The sequence below is a fragment of the Hoplias malabaricus genome, chromosome X2 (assembly GCF_029633855.1).
Source record: "Hoplias malabaricus isolate fHopMal1 chromosome X2, fHopMal1.hap1, whole genome shotgun sequence".
Taxonomy (NCBI): Eukaryota; Metazoa; Chordata; class Actinopteri; order Characiformes; family Erythrinidae; genus Hoplias; species Hoplias malabaricus.
The window spans coordinates 18415498-18423190 of record NC_089819.1 but is presented as its reverse complement, the minus strand read 5'-3'; positions in this window follow the sequence as shown (position 1 = coordinate 18423190).

The window sequence follows — 7693 nt, the reverse complement described above, 5'->3', positions numbered from 1 at the left end:
AAAAGAGGACATATCCGGGTAAAAGAGGACGTCTGGTCACCCTACCTAATTATAATAATACAGTTCTTTTTCTAGTAGACTCAACTTATGGACTCCACCCATAGAAATACTTTAACCATCTAATAGTTAGCATATGCTAAGATGGGCACAATAATTAAAATTGCATAGCTGTCTAAAGCTGTCTTCTCAGTAATCCATGGGAACAGAGAGTAGTAACAGAGAGTAGATGATGTGCATGTGTGTTAAGTCATTTCACTTTGTTTCACATGGGTGTGTTTTTGTAGTAGCACAGTGTTGTCAAAGGAATGCCCTTAAAACAGCAGGGGGAAAATATCATTTTGCATGTCAGTTGATACACTATATCACATGCCAGAAATTTAAAATACAGACACATCTGGACCACAAAACATATGAGCTTTTCAACTCTTTCCTTTAGTGGGGAATATCAAATTACAATATTCCATTGTTGCTGGTGCTAACACAACATCTACAGGTTAACTACAGTGCTGGCAAGCGGAGTGCCTGTCATTGTTGAGCTGGGGTTGGAAATGTAGTGTGTTTTGTTAGCAGTAAGTCAATATTGCCTGAAATGTTGCAGCGCTGTGGGGAGGGCAGGCAGGTGAGCTGGGTGGCATGTGTTAGGAACAGCAGGAGGATGGTAATCAGAGATTTTTTCCTCATGCAGGAAATTGCCCACAGTGAATGAAAGCCAGCCAGGTTCACTTTTATCAGCGAACACACTCAACGGAAGTCCACACATTTTTAAGGCAACCTCTTGCATCTGAAATCAAACACTTGTGATAAGACATCGTGACTGAACAGTAACACAGGCTAAATCTCCTCAAGACATTTTTCAGAAATGTATTTTTGATAGTTCTACACTATAATGAGATCATTTATTTGTAAATACCAGGTGTTTGCGTTTGGGTTTTCTTTGACTGAGTATCGTGTGCCCAGCGCATTGTAGTATTCAGATCACAGGTAAATGGTAGAGGGATCATTAGCTACCCCCTTTCCCAGGTAAGATGTATGTAGCTTTTGGGAAACTGGGCCCTGGCTGAGAATTCATCACAACTCAGAGATCATAGAACTTGCTTAAGTTTATTAAAATCCCACACTACAGGATTTTTAAAAAATGAACCAATGAACTGAATGAAACTGTTGGGTCAGATTGAGGTCGGATCACGTTCTCCACTGCTAATTTAATCCCACAGTTAATTTGGGATGAACCACACCATGAAAACGAACCAGCGCGCAATTTATTCATTAATTCATTGCCTATAACCACTTATGGTATCATTAGTTCAGGGTCACAGTTGGTTTGGAGCTTACTGGAATTGCCCTGGACCAGGTGCCAACCCATCACAGGTCACAACATACACATTCACTCACTCACAGCTATCGACAATTTAACATGGCTAATCAACCTACAATGTGTGTTTTTGAACTGAGGGAGGAAACTGGAGCACCCGGAGAACACCCACACATACACGAGGAGAACACACCACACTCCTCACAGACAGCCACCTGAGACATGGCTCAAACCCCGAACCTCAAGACACTGAAGATGAGTGACAGCAACACTACTTGTTGCACCTCCGTGTTCAATGTTTAACTAGAAAGTGCAGATGTAAAATGCCCAAGTATATACACCATTGTTAGACCCTGCTAAGCCTAGCACCCCCGGGGCTTTCATCTTACTGGCCTATTTCAATGGATTACCATGTTTATGGATCACATTCTGGATGAGATAACTTCAGTTAATATGATTGATAATGTGGGCTTGATAGGAAGCAGGAAGGAGGGGGGCATGTAAGGGCTGGGGATTGTGAGTCTGTGAATGTGTAATAAACACTGGGTATGAACAACCATGAAGGACAGAACCTGCTGTTCTATGAAGGAGATGTCACACGACCAAAAGGTTGCATTGTAAATGATTTACATTACTAAGAGTCTGAAAGGACAGCAGTAGGACTGGTGACCTCTCTACAGCGTCGGTATACAAGCTGTAATTTCAGCAGTGTGTGGATATTCACCGGAATGGCAAAAGAAATGAGTCACAGTTAGATAGAAAAGACTTGGAAGCAGGTTCATAGCAGTGCGCTGCAGTGACATTAAATTCTGTAACATCAGAGGTGTTTGATCTGGAGACGTATATGGATAGTACAGCAGGGAATGTGCAGAGAGTAAACCGAGACTTTATTACACAGCCTCCGTATTTTAAAGTGATAGAGATGTTTCCTCATATCTGTGATTTACAGCTTTGGACAGAGAGGGGTAGGGAAGATAAATATATAAGAGAGAGAGTGAGCGAGAGAGAGAGAGAGACAAGGAGAGGATTGGCCAAAACTAGACCATTAGCATCACCTGCTGGTGCTAGTTGGTAATAACATGTAAGCTTTGTGCACAAGAGAATTTACAGTCAGTATGGAATTTTATTTATTTATTTATTTATTTATTGCTTGATTGATTGATTGCAAATGAAAAAGTAATATTTTATTATTTTCCCAACCTGTTGAATGCCCAAAAGAACATGCAGAAGTAAAACACTCTTTTTTTATGTCAGTGAATATATAAGACTTGGAACCTTAAGTTATTGAATTCTGCTGCTATAATGTACCCCCATAGAGACCACTTTTATTCAGTGGCACACACACTGATATATACAGCTGATATAAGTGTATATATATCCCTTGAATCAACTGAAACCTCATCTTCTTTGCAGTGCTGTCACGATACTAAAATTCTGACTTTTAATACGATACCTGTCTAAATATCTCCATACCGGCACTGACACGATACTATGGTAAAAACCTAAAACACCAGGATAAGTAATGTATGTTCTCTACAAGCTGAGGGTGGTTGGCAAAAACGCTGGTATCTGCTTGTTATGTGTGACGCCACACGTGAAGTTTCACTATTTCTGCCTCAATCAATTATGTGATCTCAGTAGGGTCGGGCGGTATAACGATAATATCGTATACTGCGGAATTTAAAAATGTGGACGGTAGCTCAAAATGAGGGCGGTATTTCTGACGTGTGTGTGGTGTGTCAAATTTCTGTTGTGTCTTTAAAAGTCGATAAAAATGTTCATGTAAGAGAGCCACAGGGAGGGGGCGCTGTGGGAGCTCAATGACGACTGAGGTCACGGTCTGAAAACGGGTGGAGAAAAGCAAAAGCCCAATAACCCACAGCAGTTATGGGAGTGGGAGTGGGCAGTGGGAGCTGTGTCTTCCTGAGCTCTGTCTCAGGAGCAGACAAGCCGCGGAGAGAGCTGTTTCTCCCGCTCATGGTCATTCCTGGTGTTCTAACGAGTTGTGCTACCAGTGATTCTCTTCTATAGTGGCACTTGTTGGAAATACAGCTCTTATTTTAAATCACTCCTTCTTAAAGTATCAGTACTCATTATATGTGGTATTGTATCATTTATAATGACAAAGGATTGAGACACTTTTCTAGTATCAGTATAATGTGCAACACTACTTCTCTAAGCTTTTGAAAAATGCTGCAAATGCTAGGGGTGGGCGATAACAATATTCTTGGCGATATGAACAAAACACAGAAAAATACTTGTATTAATTTCAAATTAAATTAATTTCTAACATATTACCATGATTTATTGCACATCTGATATATTGTAACCTCCACAAGCCACTTTTTTTGGAGCAAATTCCTCCACCTCAGAGCCACTTTCTGCCATACTTCGCTGTGGCTAAATGACTCGTGTAAAGAATGTATGCTGTATTATGGGTAACTGCATGACGTCATTTCATATCAAGTCTGAATATCACTAATATCACAATATTGCAGCAGGTAGTGTCGCAGTCACACAGCTCCAGGGATCTGGAGGTTGTGGGTTTGAGTCCCACTCCGGGTGACTGTCTGTGAGGAGTTGGTGTGTTCTCCCTGTGTCTGCGTGGGTTTCCTCCAGGTGCTCCGGTTTCCTCCCACAGTCCAAAAACACACGTTGGTAGGTGCATTGGTGACTCAGAAGTGTCCGCAGGTGTGAATGTGTGAGTGAATGTGTGTCTGTGTTGCCCTGTGAAGGACTGGCGCCACCTCCAGGGTGTATTCCCGCCTTGTGCCCAATGATTCCAGGTCGGCTCTGGACCCACCGTGACCCTGAACTGGATAAGACGTTACAGATAATGAATGAATATTATAATTGTGTTCAATATGGCACAGGTCACTAACCATTTTGCCATTCACCATTTTGCTTTTTGACACCTGAGTGAGGCATACCTAGGCCCGGGAAACTGCTCTTACACCGTCTGGAATGACGTAGGACCCCCATGTCCTCCAGTATCAGACGTGGAGAACCCTGCGGACCACGAGACCCCAGCTCTGTCTGCAGACAGTGTGTAGAAGACAAGGAACAGCCTGTGGAGTGTGCTATGAGCCCCAGAGTCCAGCAGCAAGCTTTAAACTCTCCTCCGGAATTAAGAGCACTCTCAGCTGGAGCACTGCTCCTGGGGCCAATCTCAGCTTCTCGCCACCGTTTGCAGCCAGAGGTAGGGTCCAGCGGGGCCCTCCCATTCACTTTCGTCCTCTGAGCAGCATCCTCTCAGTTTCACAACAGGGAGAGTCTCCATGAGCCGCTTCAGAGCCCGGGAGAAAAGTCCCCTACACTAAAAACAAGGCACTTGAAGAGTGCTACATTTGGGATGAGTTGGAGCAGTGTTTGTCATCTAGAACCAATCATCTAACATCAGTACCAGACCTCACTAACATTCTGGAGGCTGCATGCAATCAAATGCTCACAGAAATGTTCCAGCATCTAGTGTGGACCGTTCTTACAAGAGTAGAAGCTTGCACTGCACTAAAATGACGGGAAAACTCCTTTGAATTCCCTTGAATTCAGAAGAAATTCTAGATGAGCACAGTGTACTTCTTGTTTGTAAATATCAAGGAACGTTTTACAGCTAGCAGTGTTATAAGTAAGAGAACTCACTGCCTTGAATTGGCTCAGAAAGCTGGAGCCATGCTCTATACCATTTGCTGTAATGAGACAGGCTCTGGGACTGAGTATAAGAGCTGTAGTGAATGAGGGCACTCTGCTGCTCCTCTGATTGACTGCAGATCTAGGGAGTGAGTGGAAGCAGAGCTGTCTCTGTCAAACACAAAGACTCCACTGCTGTTCAGATGCAGAGAATGGAGTTCCAGGTTTCCCCAAGCAAACAGAGCACTTCCATTTAAACTGGGCCCAGTGACAGGGAGCATGAAGGAGGGCACAGAGGAGATGGGGCTGTGGGGAGAGGGATGGGTATGAAAGCCCCTGTAAGCATATATAGCAGAGCAGGGGAAACAACTGCTCTTTCAGAGCATGGCGTACACATTCACAGTCACCATAGTGGATCAACTGGAACTGGGAAGAACACACCTGAGGTGGGGACAGGACCACAGTCTTTCAGACCCCACAGCTGTAACATTACCATAACTCCCCACCCCTGCCTTCTGGTGATGTTTATAGATTCTATGTTGTACTGGGGAACACACAGTATTTACAGGGAAACAGCTACTCTTCTGCTTTCCAATCAGTCATAGGGGCACAAATGTAAATAATGTATTTTTTGAAAACCTTAAGTGGAAGGTTACTCGGCTATAGTTGCAAAATGAATAATTAATTAACACTAAAGATTTTTTTTAAATAGGACCCTTGTTGCAGAAACAGTTGCAATATAAATCTCAATTTTTGAGTTTGTGTTATCAATTCCCTTTTTATGAACTAACATGAGTAAAAACTAAATGGAACAGATTTAGATAGTTTTTTCTAGGTATGAGCAGTGACTAGATTCTGTGTTAAACTTACTACGTTTTGTTCTTTCTAGGTATCAGCACTGGCCCTTGCCCCATTTGTACTAGTTGGGATACACATTCTGTCTGAACACTTAAGCATTTTTGAGAGTCGCTCTGGATAAGAGCGTCCGTTAAATGCTGTAAATATACATGTTGTAGTCTTTATTTTTGGTATACTATAAAAGGCTGTCACCAAAACATGTTATAAATGCCTTGTTTGTTCCGTAAATGATTTTCTTTTAAACATTTACAAACATCCATCAAAACTGGCTCTGACTGAAAGCGTAAGCCCTGTCACGTATCGGAAAGACGCTGGAGCATTATGGGAAATGTAGTGTTTGTAGTGAATTTGCGCGGCGTGTCCCGTAGTTCTGCTTAGCAACCCAGGCTAAAATTGAGTTCTAACCGCTGTAATATTAGTGGGGCCAAGCAACATTTTTATGACGACCTTGGTGCCGCACATAATGTGCATTTGTGGAATGAGGAGTTATTTTGCTTTGTACAGTTTTTTTATTATTATTGTCAGCCCAAAATTAGCCCCAGTTTAGCTTGTGGAATGGTGGGATTAGACTCATCCTACAGACCCAGAAAGTACTAGGCCATTTATATTCTCTAGGACTCTATGGACAGCTGTGACATTCCCGGGAATTAAGTTTAAGCGCTCCTCATGAGCTCCACCAGTGGCCTATGTGTCACACATTCCCTATTAAGCCAATAGTAAACATGGCTGCCCCTCTGTGGATTGCACACTTGTTTGGTCTAGGAATCTTCCATGGATGTGAGTTGTGCTTCATAGAAAATAAATAATAAATAACTGTTGATTTTTGATGAACATAGTTTGCTTCTTCTTTGTGGTATTTTTTAATTATTATTATTATTGTAGCTTCTTTAGGTTGACATGTGTGAGCTGCTTAAAACAGGTTGAAGCCCATCATCAATTAATGAGTGACCAAGGTAGCATGCCAAGAGTGAACGTCAAAGCCTCCAGCCTCTCAGATTTCACCTCAGGTTAAGACTAGGGTAATGAGAGAAGGATCAACAAGGAGATGAAAGAACTCATCATTATCCCACCACCTGAGAGCCTCCTAACTCCCTGAACACAAGCCGGGTAAGACATCGCTTTTATTTTGCCTTTTAAGGCATCATGTCTCCACGTTACTTACAGTTTAGATTAGGTACTAAATGATAACAGCATCGGTTGGACGATTCTAGTTCTGTTTACTTTGGAGTAAATTCATTTAGGAAATAGCAGTGACAAATGTGGTTAACTGATTAACAGTTGGCCAAACCAATACTGTAAAATGAAGGAGATTGCACCAGTCACAGAATGGGAAGATATCACTGCAGCTGGAACAAAATGATGCTTTAACAGGGAATGGAAAATCTTCCTTAACTTATAATGTAAGTCTATGTACAGATGTTTATTTGGATAAATTCCCTTGGTCCATTTGTCATGAGGGTGTCGCACAGTGTAAAGGGCAGCTGAAGTTTTTAAACTACATTTAAACATGAAAGGTGAGATAAATGGTTTTGTCCAAAATACCATTTATATATGATTTGGAAAAACAAAGATAAGATTAAAGCAGTTTAATTAATTAACTACATTTTCTCTAGAGCCCATATATGATGTTTGTTTAAGCTGATATAATTTCAGTCTGGACTGAAAGAGGCCTTCCTCATGAAGTTAAGGTGAATGGGAGAGTTCAACTGCTATAAGCTGTATAATGTTAATATGTTGGATTTTGTGATTTCATATAAACAGTGAATTCAAACTGGGCTTAGTCTCCATATATAATAAACACAGAGTGAATGACACACTAAACTTATACAATACTTACATACTCCAGCCAACTCTTTCATTTGAAAACAGTGAGGGAATTGTTTGCGTGGTGTGATA